Source organism: Rissa tridactyla, chromosome 1 (genome assembly GCF_028500815.1).
Source record: "Rissa tridactyla isolate bRisTri1 chromosome 1, bRisTri1.patW.cur.20221130, whole genome shotgun sequence".
Lineage (NCBI taxonomy): Eukaryota > Metazoa > Chordata > Aves > Charadriiformes > Laridae > Rissa > Rissa tridactyla.
Genome location: NC_071466.1, coordinates 19,345,317 through 19,361,737, shown reverse-complemented (window position 1 = coordinate 19,361,737; position 16,421 = coordinate 19,345,317). Strand labels below are relative to the sequence as shown.

The following is a 16,421-nucleotide window of genomic DNA, read 5'->3' as shown; positions in this document are numbered from 1 at the left end:
CCCGGTATCTGTTGGAGGGACAACACAGCAGGCCATAAGCAATCCAGGAGGTTCCTGGAATGCTTTGATGGTAAATTCCTTCTCCAAATGACAGAGGAGTCAACAAGGAGAGGTGCTTTGCTGGACCTTGTTCTCATCAACAAGGAGGGGCTGGTGGGGAATGTGAAGGTCAAGGGCAGCCTTAGCTGCAGTGACCAGGAAATGGTGGAGTTCAAGATCCTTAGGGCAGTGAGGAGGATGCACAGCAAGCTCACTATCCTGGACTTCAGGAGAGCAGACTTCGGCCTCTTCGTGGGTCTGCTTGGTACAGTAACATGGGATAAAGCCCCAGAGGGAAGATGGGCCCAAGAAAGCCCATTAATTTTCATGGATCACCTCATGCAAGCTCAGGAGTGATGCATCCCAACATGGATTCAACACGGATCAGAGCAATCTCAAGCACAAATACAGGTTGGGCGGAGAATGGATTGAGAGCAGCCCTGAGGAGAGGGACTTGGGGGCGTTGGTGGATAAGAAGCTCAACATGAGCTGGCAATGTGTGCCTGCAGCCTAGAAGGCCAACAGCATCCTGGGCTGCATCAAAAGGAGTGTGGCCAGCGGGTCGAGGGAGGTGATTCTGCCCCTCTACTCTGCTCTCATGAGATCCTACCTGGAATACTTTGTTCAGATCTGGGGCCCCCAACATAAGAAGGACATAGATCTGTTGGGGTGAGTCCAGAGGAGGGACACAACGATGATCAGAGTGCTGGAGCACCTCTCCTATGAAGGCAGGCTGAGAGAGTTGGGGTTTTTCAGCCTGGAGAAGACAAAGTGCTGGTGAAACCTTATGGTGGCCTTCCTGTACCTAAAGGGGGCCTAAGAACAAAGCTGGAGAGCAACTTTTTACAAGGGCATCTAGTGATAGCACAAAGGGTAACGTTTTTAAACTAAAAGAGGGGTTATTTAGATTAGATATAAGGAAGAAATTCTTTACTGTGTGGGTGGTGAGACACTGGAACAGGTTGCCCAGGGAAGCTGTGGATACCCCATCCCTGGAAGTGTTCAAGGCCAGGCTGGATGGGGCTTTGAGCAACCTGGTCTAGTGGGAGGTGTCCCTGCCCATGGCAGCGGTGTTGGAACTAGATGATCAAGGCGAAGGCCAACAAGGCAGATATTGTGATGGGTGTTTGTTATAGACCCCCTAATCAGGATGTAGAAACCGATGAAGTATTCTATAAGCGGCTGGCAGAGGTCTCGCGATCATCTGCCCTTATTCTTGTGGGGGATTTCAACTTCCCAGATGTCCGCTGGGAATACTACACAGCAGAGAGGGAACAGTCCCGGAGGTTCCTGGATTGTGTGGAAGACAACTTCCTAACACAGCTGGTGAAGGAACCTACTACGGGAAGTGCCCTACTGGACCTACTGTTTGTTAACAGAGAAGGTCTTGTGGGGGATGTAAAGGTTGGAGGTCGTCTTGGGCAGAGTGACCATGAAATGATAGAGTTTTCAATTCTTGGTGAAGCGAGGCGGGGAGCCAGCAAAACTGCCACCTTGGATTTCCGAAGGGCAGACCTTAACCTGTTTAGGAGCATGGTTGAGAGTGTCCCTTGGGAGGCAGTTTTGAAGAGCAAAGGTGCCAGGAAGGCTGGTCATACTTCAAGCAGGTGCTCTTAGAAGCACAGGAGAAGGCCATCCCCATGTCCCGAAAGATGAGCCGACGGGGAAGAAGACCAGCCTGGCTAAATAGAGAGCTTTGGCTGGACCTCAGGAAAAAAAGGAAGGCTTACATTCTCTGGAAAAGGGGCTTAGCAACTTATGAGGATTATCAAGATATAACAAAGCTATGCAGGGGGAAGATTAGAAGGGCCAAAGCTCAATCAGAACTCAGCTTGGCCACTGCAGTTAAAGACAACAAGAAGAGATTTTTCCAGTATATCAACAGAAAAAGGAAGACTAGGGAAAATATAGGTCCACTGATGAACGAGACGGGTGCCCTAGTGGTGGAAGACACAGAGAAGGCAGAGTTACTGAATGCCTTCTTTTCTTCGGTCTTCACTGATAAAGCCGTCCCTCACGAATCCCATACCCTGGAGGCAAGGGGGAAGGTCGGGAGAGAGGAAGACTTTCCCTTAGTTGAGGAGGACCGGGTCAGAGACCACTTGGCCAAGCTGGACATTCATAAATCCATGGGCCTTGACGGGATGCACCCGCGAGTGCTGAGAGAGCTGGCAGATGTTATCGCTAGACCGCTCTCCATTGTCTTTGCAAGGTCATGGGGAACAGGAGAGGTGCCTGAGGACTGGAGGAAGGCTGACATCACTCCAATCTTTAAAAAAGGCAAGAAGGAGGACCCAGGGAACTACAGGCCAGTTAGTCTCACCTCTGTCCCTGGGAAGGTAATGGAGCGACTCATTCTGGATGTCATCTCCAAACACGTAGAGGAACAGGAAGTTATTGGAAGTGGTCAGCATGGATTTACCAAGGGCAAATCAGGCCTGGCCAATCTGATAGCTTTCTATGATGTTATAACGGGTTGGCTGGATGAGGGGAGAGCCGTAGATGTCATCTACCTTGACTTTAGCAAGGCTTTTGACACTGTCTCCCATAACATCCTCATTAGGAAGCTGAGGAAGTATGGGCTAGACGAGGTGATGGTGAGGTGGATCGAGAGCTGGCTGAGTGACAGAACTCAGAGGGTTGTGATCAGCGGCACAGAGTCCAGTTGGAGGCCTGTAACCAGTGGTGTCCCTCAGGGGTCAATACTTGGTCCAATTTTGTTCAATATATTCATTAATGACCTAGATGAGGGGACAGAGTGTATCCTCAGCAAGTTTGCTGATGATACCAAGCTGGGAGGGGTGGCCGACACTCCAGAGGGCCGTGCTGCCATCCAGCGTGACCTGGACAGGCTGGAGAGCTGGGCAGAGAAGAACCTAATGAGGTTCAACAAAAGCAAGTGTAGGGTCCTGCACCTGGGAAGGAAGAATGCCAAACACCAGTATAGGTTAGGGGCAGACATGCTGGGAAGCAGCTCTGAGGAGAAGGACCTTGGGGTCCTGGTAGACAGCAAATTATCCATGAGCCAGCAGTGTGCCCTTGTCACCAAGAAGGCCAATGGCATCCTGGGCTGCATAGGGAAGACTGTGGCCAGTAGGTCGAGGGAGGTCATTCTCCCCCTCTACTCTGCCCTCGTGAGGCCACAACTGGAGTACTGTGTCCAGTTCTGGGCTCCCCAGTTCAAGAGGGACAGGGAACTACTGGAGCGAGTCCAGCGAAGGGCAACCAAGATGATTGTAGGACTGGAGCACCTCCCTTACGAGGAAAGGCTGAAAGAGCTGGGACTCTTTAGCCTGGAGAAGAGAAGGTTGAGGGGGGACCTGATTAATGTTTACAAGTATCTAAAGGGTGGGTTTAAGGAGGACGGAGCCAGGCTCTTTTCAATGGTTCCCAGTGACAGGACAAGGGGCAATGGGCACAAGGTGGAACATAGGAAGTTCCGTTCAAATACACGGAAAAACTTCTTTACAGTGAGGGTGACAGAGCACTGGAACAGGCTGCCCAGGGAGGTTGTGGAGTCCCCTTCTCTAGAGATTTTCAAGACCCGCCTGGATGCAGCCCTGAGGGATGTGCGTTAGGCAATCCTGCTCTAGCAGGGGAGTTGGACTAGATGATCTCTAGAGGTCCCTTCCGACTCTGAAGATTCCGTGATTCCGTGATCTTTAAGGTCTCTTCCAACTCAAACCATTCTGTGATTCTATGATTGTATGATTCTATGAAATACTATGTAGTGTTTTGATGCTAAAGTGATACACACCATTTACAAAGCCCAAAAAAGACAATAATTGGTTGGCAAGTATAATTAAAATATTCCCTTCACTCCCCAACAGATTTTACTCCTGCAGAAGAAGATTTTGTTTCTCTTCTTATATTCAGAGAGAAGTGTGAGGACATCTGCCACAAGGTCTGAGCCACCATAAGCCAATGTTTCCTCAGTTAACTGAGGTGAACCTTTCTCTGAAATAACTGAAATAGCTCAGGTAACGGAGTATCCACCTTTGAGCAACGCACCTCCCTGCGTGTAAAAAAGGGTAAGTATCTGAGCTCTCACTCTGGACAAAGCTGAAATTAGACCTGCCTTGGTAATAAGACTTCTTGCAAGGACACATGGATTCATAAATCCTGAATGAGGACAGAGTATGGGTTCTGTCCTGTGGATCAGAAAAACTATACAATGTTAGACATTTAAACACAGTGGCCTGATTCCCTGGCAGTGTAGGATGCAGACAGCAGATTATGCTGAGCTGCTCTAGCTGAGGATTGATGCCCGCATTTCCTTATACGTGAAGATGTTCCTCACTCCTCTGCTGAAGCCACTTATATTAACTGTACTTTTTATTACCCTGGTTTTCACATTTGCTAGCACTATTCTTTCCTAAAAAGAAATTAAAATATTGATTAAAATATTGTACCTTCTTTTAGCCAGCTTGGATTTGATGTGAATTGTGGATTTAATAAAACTACATCATTTTACACTAAAATAAATAACAAAATCGCAGACGCTGTGAATATGATACATTGTATTTCACATATTTTGGGAATATTAGGCCAGTAATCTGGAAAGTGAAATGGACTCTTCATACCAGCAATATTTTCCAATGATCTCTAACCTCATTAGGCATTCTCAGTACATCCAGAAGAGTAGTGTAAATAAAATACACTGTTTTCTGATGAGCTTTGATGAGCAGATGTTCGGGGTTTTTGTTGATTCATGTCTGGGATGTTTTTAAAACTTTTCTGCTTGTGTTCCATTTCCTGTTGAAGGAATTCAGAACGACCCAGATGAAAAAGGGACAATTGTGACTGTGTCTGCCTGGATGCCGCCCAGGCCAGCAGCTGTGCGGTGGCCACCGCAACGCGCCTGACTTGCGGGAGGAGAAATTATGTAATTTGGCATTTAGGCTACTTGTGCATTCAGCTCTTGGTGCAGACGAAATACTGCACCTCTATGCATTTCTTATTATCACTCCTGTCTGGTAGCCTGGAAGTGCATTTGAGGATACAAGATAATGCACTTGGTGAACCTCCCTTTTTGCCACTTGGTGATACACGCACGTCAGGTCCATACACATTTTTAGCAGCAATAAAGTAAATAAATCAAAACTTGAATTCTTTCCCTTTCTAAAGTGATTTACAATTTTAAAAAAATCAATATCTGTTTTTTTTTTCTCATATCTTCTGTTTCACTCAAACTGATGTGTTGATGCATTAAAATATATAGATATATTTGTTCACCGTGGAAACAAAGCTACACTTTTTCCTCCATGACAGCCACAGACACTGAGTAATTTTCATAGAATCATAGAATCATAAGGTTGGAAGGGACATATTACATGTTTTTGAATATTTAAAACCTTAATCTGTGACAATTATGAATGGCAGAGATAAAAATAGAAGGCAATGCGATGCCCCAGCTTCTCAAATAATGTGCAAGTGCTGAAAATGAATCAGGCTTACCGGAAAAGGAGTTGAAGAAGGTGTAGAAAAAAAGCCAATGCTAAGTGATCAAAGAGGAAAAGAAATGCAGAATCAAGCAAATAAATCTGTGCAAATATGTGAAAGCAGGAATTCAGAAGTAGATCCTGAGGTGATTCATGAGCTAATGCAGTTGAAGATAATTCAGCCTCCCTGTAGTAATGGAAATATGAGCAACAAGATAGATAAGCCGAGTTTTGGGAAGCCCAATCAAACAGAGTTTGTGATGTGACAGAAGATAAAGTTGCTGCAGTTCTATACACAGCCCATGATGCAGACATGGGATTAGGAACCCACAACTGGATCTTCTGGCACAGAGGAGAAAGAAAGATCCTCTTCTCCCAAGGGGAAAAGATTAGTTTTAATATGAGAAGGGTGCATCAAGTGGGGCTGTTTTGGGGATATTACACAGAATAACTGAAGTCCTGTGCAGAAAGCTCACTTTAAAAATGTTGCTTATTGTCTTTATGTGTTCAAGACTTGTTTAATACTGTCTGGTTTTTGTAATGTTTACCTACATTTGCCATTTGTTACTTAGTTTTCTTTGAACTCTCTACAGGTGAAAATTAGCTCCAACAGCTTTTATAAAATAAAAGTGTCTATACAGGACCTTCCAGAGTAACAACCGTCCCATCCTGATGGGGTTTTCCATTAGGAGAGAGAAGATCTAGGATACAAGTCCTTACTCCCAGAACAGTTTCTTTTTTCCCCCAGTGATGTGTTAACATAAAATGCATATTTGTTCTGGGGACCTAGACTAGCAACCACAGTTTTGCATTCACAACTCTTCTCTTTGATCACACTTTTGTCACTTATTATGCCCAGATATTCAAAATGACATGAAATGTTCTTTTTGCCATTTGCAGTCCAAGTCGAACTGGAACAAAATACATGTCCCTTGCCCACAGGAAAACTTCCTGCAGCATCCAGGTGTACATTAATATTAAAACGCAGCAAGGTAGTAGTACAAAAGAGAGATTTTGAGTCCTTAGGATTGAAGGACCCTTTGGTAACTTTCTTTCCAATTGCAAAATGCTAAATACCTCAAACATTCACTGCAATTTTGGTAACAGAAGCAGCTGTTAATGCTATTATCTGTAAACAGTAGTGCAGGAAATTCCCTATACAGAAGCAGAAATAGCATCTGTAGTACCGTGATAAGTAGCCAATCATTTTAAAAGGATCTCTACACTTCCACCTCTCCTTTTGGAATTGACCAAAGACAAATTATTTGTATAAATATGTATGCAAATAGGATTCAGCTGTAATTAATGAGGAAAATGCCTAAAATATATTCCATTTACAGGCAAAATGCATCTCAAAATAGTGAAAATCTTAATACCTTGGAATATGGTTCTTCACAGAAGCAGAAAATGTAGTCCTAAAATCGCTAAGATTGCATAGATGACACAATCACAGTTCAATCAGCTGAATTAAGAATGTGCAACTCCAGAAATGCCCTTGAATACAAACACAGATTTACTTCATGACATCCTCTAATGCTGAATTACCTTTATTTCCTGCTGCAACTTCAGAGAAGTATTTTGTACTACATAAGGGATAAATCTGTGTCACAAAATACACCGAGTGATCATGAAGAATGAAATTAGTTTAATACACTTTGATTATTTTTTAAACAATTTGGAGCATAAACAACAGGATAGTAGGTTTTGATATTCGTAAGTGTTTATTTATTTTGATTTTTTAAAAGCCTGCTTTATACTGTATTAAAACTTGGAACACTCATCCACACATATATAATGCTCTCAAAAAACAAGCTAATTTTTCTAACTAAAAATGCATTTAGAAACAAATTGGCACAAGTATTTGTTTTACATTCAGTATTAAATTGGCACTATGTCTGGTCTCTGGCAGCATCGACTATACTCCCCTTTGTTTGCTACCACTCCGTGCTCCAGCACTGAAGCCAACACCTGTGGCCATATAAAAGGCTATGTACAGCAGCTGTGGGACTCAGATGTCCACACTGAAATAAATTTCTAAAGCATAAGCATTTGGATGTGTGGCTGGCTTCCTTGTCTGAGTCTTTTCAAGGCCTTCTTTGGAGGTCCACGCTGCTGGATGTTGCAGCGATCAACTGTCTGCAGTGTTACTACTGACCAGTGTGTAGTGGTAACACAGGACAGCCTCATACTTTGGAAAGATGCTCTTGGTTATGCCAATGTAAGGCTGCCACAGTCCCTTTCCTGAAGACAGTTTTTTGCAGGTTTTGCCAATTGTGATACCACTGATATAGATATATATAAGGAAGGGCAGAGTCTATCCTAAAGATTAATATGAAAGCTAAATATCTATAAACCACAACACTAATTTCTGCTTAAAACGTTTTTTCTCTGGAAGTATTTTATTTAATCCATGGAAAAGATATATTAATATAAATCCCATTAGTACGTATATAAATGACCTGCTCTTATTTGGGATCAAATAAACATAAAATTAATTTTTTACAGCATACAGTTTCTAACATACAGTATGCAGACCTTTTATTATGCCTTATCTGTATGTGGCAAGTGACTACAATTGCTACTCAGAGGAATATGTCTTCCCATACACAGGTACAGCATGTACTCAGAAACATGCTCAGAGTTGCTACTCGTAAGAGCAACTGAACTTAACTTTGCTATGCAGACAATCTAGAGTAAAAATGCCAATACAGGAGTTTTTTTTCAGAAAAAAATGCTATATTATAAAGTTGCGCCCTTTCTTAACTGCAGTACAACTCCCTTGTGTGGAAAAAGCTCTTAAATAAATGGAAACAGGTACTCAGAATTACAAACCGCACTGTCTTGCTCTCAAGTAAATACAGAATGTGTGTAACAGACAGCTAAAAATGGCATGTTTCCATTTAAAGGAATGTGTTACATATGCAGGTAACAACAAATTAACTCTTTGTGCCAGGTTCTGTAAATACAATTGCTCTGATATTATTAGAACAAGCCATTGGAAGCAGCAATGTTATTTACATCAGGATATTGGAATATAAAAGCATATAGAAGCTACAGGCATACTTTTGAGTTACACATGTGCAAACCTGCGATAAATGCAACTAAGAAAAGAACTTAGCTCTAGGGATTCTGCGACACTGTCACAAACACATCATTAAAAACAGAAAAGCTGATTCACTGGCATGGCAACTTGAAAAGCAGTATTTAAAACTATCACGAGTCTCTTGTCTTCTGTATGGCATCCACTAACCCAGAATAAAGGAAATTGAATTCTTCAGATCAGGAATATAATGAGCAGCAGTTTATTTAATGTTTTCTGATTTATATATTTCTATATCATTTGTATATTAGGCTGTGCTGCATATTCTGCGTGTTTAGCTAGATGACCAAAATACCCACAAAAATTCTGATGCAGCGTCGTTTAATCCACATCTTACATGGAGTAGCAGAGTCAAGGGACTCATCTGTACAGCTGATGATCAGCCTTTGATTTCCATACCTGTATTTTCCATTAATTTCAACCTTGATCTAATGTTCAATCATTTCAATCAATAGAAGGAGTACTTTTATTTAATGAAGCAGTTTGAAAGCTCTTGGAAGATTTTAATATGTAGTGAATTCTGGGCTTATTACATGATGACCATGCTGGTTTACCATAATTGCTTCTCTTTGGTGGTAAGACAAGGGAAAGATGGAAAATCATAGTATCATTACTGATGCCAATGTTAGGATTCTGCTCCATCTTATTTTCACGTGTGCATTTACTACCTATACTTTCAAGCTGTTATCACCTGCTGAGAAGATGAGGACAAGCCAGCATGTTGCTGGTGTAATTAATAATGAGCTAACACTGGCAAAACAAAATTTGCTGCAAACCAATTATCAATGGAAAAACACATTGGTCTATTCAATTAAAAACATGGAATTTACTGTTACTGACTATAGACAGCAGCAGATAAGAGGAAGGAGAGTGACAGGCTTCTACACTCTGACGTTTGATACAGGAACTTCTTCTCTGTGTTTTGTGTATCAGTTCATATTGGCCTGCATGAAATTACAATGTGACCTTGGTAAACAACAAACACAGTGGTACTTGGATCCCAATATGTATGACATGATCCACTGCCCATGTAGAGTGTTTGCTGAAGACAACGAGCTTTTTTATCAAATCCAGTGAGGATTCTTTTCTGTTCACCTACAGAATAAGTGCCATCCTATTCCTAGGATGTATTTGGGCTACTGAAACTCCACACCAGTTTGACGTGATGGAACTACTCTGAAATAGATAGCAACTGACATGGTGAAAAACACTGATGATTTCAATCTCAGCAATTGTAAAGACACAATATACGGAAAAGTTCAAACCTACAGAACCAGATGTCAGATTTGCCTAACAAACACTACAAGACCAGGTATTGGATGCTACTTATTTTCTGGAATACATCATATCAATATTTCTGCAATGTCATGACAGCACTGATCTTGGTATCACAAAAGTTTGGTACGTAACTGCATGATGCAGGTATGAACCTTTCATTTTTAGTGGACACAGTCAAGAACAACTGTTTCTCTTTTATTGTTGGTCATTTTGCCAAAAGTCAGTAGGACAAAAAATGCTTATGGTGGGAATCCTTCCAAATTCTTCCTGGTGATCCTAATGAAAAAAGGGCCCAAGAACAAGTGGATCACTGCAACTGAACAAAGTCAGATTCCCAAAATGACCTTCTCTACAATCTACCACATAACCGTTGTTTCTCAGGCTTACCTGAAACCCCTGTGACATTCTAGCAGTTTCAGGTAAGAGCGATGTAGGTCTAGGCGTAACAGTGTTATGCAGAAAAAAATTAATAACTAAACAGCACTTGGTGGCAAACTCTTTTTTTTTTGGTCAGTACTGTGTTATAAATTCATCTTCAATTTGCTGTTTATTAGCAACACTTGGTCTTTTTAACTTCACAAATAAGAGCCTTGACTCAGTATTTTAATGCAGATAAACATGTAGGCTATATTTCTGTATTACAACTGGCTTTAGTATGTCTAGCTCTTTCAATTGAGCTAACTATTGAAATAACTTTCCAACTTGCTATTATATTATTACTCTTTTCATTATTAAGACATTCACAAATGTGTTCAGAAGTGCAGTAAAAATATCAAGTAAAGCTTGATGTAGGGTCCATTCTTGCAGTTCCTAAATGCCCAGCTAATGATAACTTAACTTACTGAGTACCACATTATAATTATAGTCCTTCAATCTGATTTTACAGTGTTTTTTGTCTAAGTCACTTTAGAATGGTTTTGATCTGATTTTTGAATAATAGAACATACTAAATGTTTTACAAAGGCTATATATATAATTGAATAGCAATAATATATTATTGAAAGTTGCTCCATAGTAGAAAACTATCTTTTCAGTGTCCCAAGTACTGTGAAGAAGCCATTCCCAGTTTCCTAGAGAAATCATGAAAATTACATGAATATAAATCCTGAGGGGACATAAGAGATCATCCGAGGCAGGATGTAGCAAAGCAGATCACCACTGCAGATATTTTCTAACCTCTTCTTTAAAATCTCTAGTGGTAAGAATCCCCACAATCTCCTCAGCTTATTCTAACCTTATTGAAACATTTTTCCTAGTAACACCTTAAATCTGCCTTCCTGCAAAATAACTATAATTCTTGCCTTGATCTCAGTGGGTACAAAGAAGAATTGGTCTTTGCTTCTTACGAGACCTAGAATAAAAAAAATCTCAATTCCTGAATCTTTTTCTCACAGGTCATGATTTTTTTTTTAAATATTCTTCCTTTCCTCTGGGCCCTGGAAACTTACATACGTGATACCTGTATGTGGTGGTCAGTCATCGCAGTGCCATTCCAGCAACAGATGCCTAATCCTTGTGCCGTGCCCATGCCAAAGGCCCTTGATATAGCTGTGAACAGTACACAGGGCTTTCAAAGAGCAAGGAAAAAGTGGTGGGCCACAGTGCTGCCACCATCATGTCCCCTATGTGTCCCATCCACTCAATCCCATTCCACTTCCTCAGCTAACTGGAAATTTTTGATCTTTTCTTTTGCAATGGAAATCCCAACATGTGACACAGCAGTGTAGCCAGCTGGGAGAGAGTAATATTCAGCTTTCATTTCTCAAATGCAACATTATTTTTCCTAAATTTCAAAATAACATTTACTTTATTGGTAACAGTATGGCTTTCTGGACTTTTATTATTCTTACAGCTCACCAGAACTCCCGAAGCATTTCCCATGATACTAGTGCTGAGAGAGTTACACTGCACTTTGTGTTTGTACTTTTGATTCTTCATGACTAAGTTTACCCTTTGTTCTACCTTTATCACATTTCACCTTCTTGATCCATCTATTTAGCAAGATCACTTTGAACTCTGAACCTCTCTTGTATCACTCTTACCTTAGCCGGGCTGGGTACCCACAAAAGCCGTTCTCTGTGCTACCATGCAAATTCATTCTGGATGTTCACTAGACCAGACCAAAGACAAATCCCTTGCACCTCACCTGAGACGTCCTCTTACTGTTAAAATGTGTCATTAATAATAATCTTAGGGCTACGGTTTCTAATTTTCAAGACACCATGCTACAGTTGAATCTCTATTTTCTATTTTTTCTGGAAGAATATCAGACATGAAGCAATATCACTGGAGTTACTAAGCACGGACACACCAAACCTACTGCTTACTTCTGGGTCAGCTACTCTGCCCAAGGAGAAAACTAGATTAGCCTGATAAACTGATTGTAAATAATCTCTCTCAAAATAAGAGGGAGAGCTATAAATTTCCTGTAGCTTTCTTTGCCTTCTCCAGACATCTGGAACTCACCTATCCTCCACAAGTCCTCAAAGACAAAAGCTTGGAGATTGCTACTCTAATTACTGTAGGATTAATTCAAACAGGCCATCAGGACTTGTGTAAGCCTTCTGCCAGGTTTAGATTGTCATAAACCAGAACAGTTTCAACTTTAAAGGGGTTGCTATAAAAACACTATCCAGAAATGTGGGAAAATCAAATTTATCTTGTGCACAGCAAGCTGATTTTCCTCACCTGCAACCATGACTGAGTTGGTTTAATGAACAATATGTAATTACAAAGAGCAAAGGGAAAAAAAAGCATCAACAAGGTACATAAACAGGCTCACACACAATGCTTAATTTCTAGACAACTATAACTATTTTACAGTCCTTGCCTCTGGTGAGCCAACTGCTACGCCAGCTGGTAGATCTACCCCTCCTGCTACCACTCTTTAGTCACAGTCAGGGAACTGAAAACTCTTTCTGGGAAACACAGTTGAATTCAAATGGCTGATGAACTTTTGTGAAGACAGTTTCCAGCTTGCTGGCTGCCGTTCTCCCTGGCATCCCATTGCTGCTCTGCAGCCCCTCTACCACTCTCCACCCTGGGACCCCTCAGCGCTGGGTAATCCCTGCAGTTTTACTAGCAACTTCCGTCATTCCAGCTCTCAGTAAGGCTGCACACAATGTGGAAAACTAACAACTTCTTGTATGCTCGATTACTGCACCTCCTAATTCTATATCGTATATTAGGAAAAGTTTCCTCACCAAAAGGGTTGTCAAGCACTGGAACAGGCTGACCAGGGAAGTGGCTGAGTGACTATCCCTGGAGGTATTTAAAAGAAATGTAGACATGGTGCTTAGGGACGTGGTTTAGTGGTGGAGTTGGCAGTGTTTGGTTAACAGTTGGACTCGATGATCTTAAGGGTCTTTTCCAACCTGAATGATTCTATGATTCTATTCTTAAATAGCTAGCTTCTCACACCTCACACAAACTTCTCCAGCCTTCTGTGGTTTCAGGGTCCAACTTTTGCTTTTTGCTGCTACAAAATATTGTCATCAGCTAGCAAAATCATACCATAGGCATACCTGCATTAAGTCAAAAATTCCCATGGATTTGCAGATGCACAGCTCCACTTGATTGTACACCTCTTTTAAAAATAAATACCTCTCAATCATAATAAAACAACATATATAAACTAAATGTTCTTCTAGTCTACTCATTTGATTCTTTCACTTAAGTCCCTTTAGAGGTGACATCAAATATTAACTGAGTATTTCACCCCTGCTGGACATTCTTTTCCTCTGAATATCTCAAGGAGGCATGGTTTTCATTCCAGCCCTTTCCTACTATGCTTTGTGTAACTCAGGTAAGTGTTCTTCAGCTTGCTTTTTCCCTGTCAGGTCAGTGTTCCTGGCACTTTGCTGTTAATATTAATTGTATTAAGAACTGGGTCATAATTAAACCTTTTTATGGAAGCAGGGTAAGAGAAAGAAGAATGTATTGAAACAAAAGGACCCTTGAGGCTTTAGCCTTCTGTGTCACTCTTTACTTGCTCACTTCACCTGTTAAATAATGAGCCGCATTTTCCTTCATCTTTCTTTTAGGTCTAATGTCTTTTGCGACACCTGTTCTCCTTCCCTGTAATGTCCCCTGCTAGATCCAATTCATGTTATATCTTTGCCATTCTTCCTAGTATCTTCATCCCGTCACAGCACAGTGATTTTCCAGACTGTGAGTCTGGCAGAACATCAGAAAGGAAGATTTAACATAATAGCTGAAGCCACCACATCATCAGAGTTTGTGAGCTCCATGACTACTCCATGGTGTAAACCCAAGAACGGTATGTGGGAATGACTTAGAGAGATGCAACAAGAGTGCATTCCTCACCTGAACTGAAATGCTAACATAGATGCCCCCAGCAGCAGAGACTGGGGTTCTGCAGGGACCTGAGAGGCTGTCAAAGAGATGAATGGAGTGATACAGCAGAGAAACCTACCTTAATAATAGGATTTAATTGTTCACCCCCGAAGAGTGAGCAGCAACTGAGCCGCGTGCAACAGAATCAAGAAGCAAGCAGGATGGAGAGGCTGGGAAAGCAGGTCTGAAAACAACATGCATTGACCCACCACAGCACGTCACCACCGCTGCTGAAGATTTGCCTAAGTTTATACTGTCATATCACTTTCTGTCAATGACTTCTGTCTTTTACAATACTGACAGCTGCTAAATGCTCTGTTCCTCACAAACAACTACTGTGTCTGGCTGGAATTTATGCTTATTGCTTACCTTCCCCATAAGAGTTTATTTATAGCTTCCTCGTTAAGCTGTAAAGATCAACTTGCAGGCTCAATATCAAAACTAAAAGGCTAAGGGGGTTCCCCTTCCTTCAGTTTGGTTGGACGAGGCAGCGCAGAGAGACAGAGAAACAACTGGCATGTAAAGGAAGAATGTCTGGCAAAAATCTGGACAAGGTTAAGTTCTGGCCTCACTGCCAGACACTCAACATCAATGATTTTTTTTTCTTTTTCTGCTTACACTGATAGTAAGAGATGATACTTACTTTTTTCTTATCATATCTCAGCTCCACATTAAAAATTTAAATTCTACATTGTTAGTGAAAATTATTCAGCAATGATGTATCTTTAGAGCCATTTTAATACCTAAAGTTACATTGAATCTTCTTTTCTCCTGCATTTGACTGAGTGACAAGACCTATTCAGAATTTGAGAGACTATCCAACAGAGCACACCCTGCATCCAATGCAGCAAATGTCATCTCTTTACCAAAGACACACTGATGAGTTCAGAGTTGCTGAGTTAAGTGCCATAAGAATCATTCATTAACCACACTGTTACAGATGATGCTCTGAAACTGCCCTTGGTGTGATATTGCATGCTAAAAAATGATGTCTCAATCTAATTAAGCCTGTGAATTTAGATGAGAAAGGTGACTGCAGGTTGTGCACTTCTTCTCTTAATAATTTGTTGAACTTGTAGGATCACATCCTACATGTGTTCTTGTTTTCTTGTTATCCATAACTATGTGGCATAGGAATACTTTTAAATATACTAATTTTTTCTCTTTCCAGTTATTGAATAGAGTCTATAATGCTTCCCAGAACTTCCTTGGTAGGTCCATCAAACATTAAAAAACTCTTTTAAAAAAAACAAACAACAAACAGTTATGGAACAATACAAACTCTTTCATTTTGTTCCACTACTCATTTTGATTTAAATTCAGGTATTTAGGCAGTATATCAAGCTCAAAACTCACTAAAATTTAGAGCTTGTATATATGAGAAAATTGACTTCTACAGCCATAATCAAATAATTAAACAGATTTAGTTAGGTCAGTATAATTCCCTATTTCTACTGCAGAGTAATTATACTGGAATAAAGCCACTTTAATTCCAGAATAGACTGTCCACATGGGGAGCTATATTGAAACAGCTGTAGTAAAATAATTATTTTACTACAGCTATGCCACTCGCTTCCCCCCTGAAAGCAAGCCATCAACATACAAATCTTGCCTCTCTCACACAAGCTCAGCCATGTCGGCTCAATCCTATTTCGTAAACAAAGGCAAAGGGCTTTGCCAGCAGAATGAACACAGGACGTGGAGAACAGGAGATTTTACTTCTCAATTCAGCACTGAGTGATGAGGTGCAGTGATGCACTTGCAGTTTTTTACTACTTAAAAGGTTCTGAGATGCCCTGGGATGTGGAATGAAGAATGTGGATAGAAAGTGTAGTCGTTTGTGTAACGCGCTATATATTTTATAAAAGTGTAGTCCATCACACAGATAACTCCAGATGAAAGGAGTAGAAGACAGGCTACTGCAGCACGCCGTCCCTCTGCTGCCCAGTGGATACCTCTCTCCTGGCAGGTATGGGCTCTTACCCCCACTTCTCCGCCGCAGCCTGAGGGCCTCACACTGAGCGACCCTCTCTCTGCCTTGACCTTCCAAAGCATGGAAGCCCCAAGGGGCTCACTTGCATCTCAGCTTACACCAGTGCAGGTGCAGAGAAGTGGCTGTTCCTCTCCACTTCTTTGTACTGCTGTCACTTTTGAAGTGAGTTGAAGGCTGAACGGAGCTGTAAAATTCTGCTTATTGAAGTCTTTGT

The 16,421-nt window shown here is 41.3% G+C and overlaps 1 protein-coding gene across 3 annotated transcripts in view; it reads right to left on the bottom strand.

The window, feature by feature from the left end:
- GRIA4 (glutamate ionotropic receptor AMPA type subunit 4) overlaps positions 1 to 16,421 on the bottom strand; it is a 229,394-nt gene that overhangs the window by 139,537 nt on the left and 73,436 nt on the right. The gene's annotated exons all lie outside the window — the stretch shown is intronic.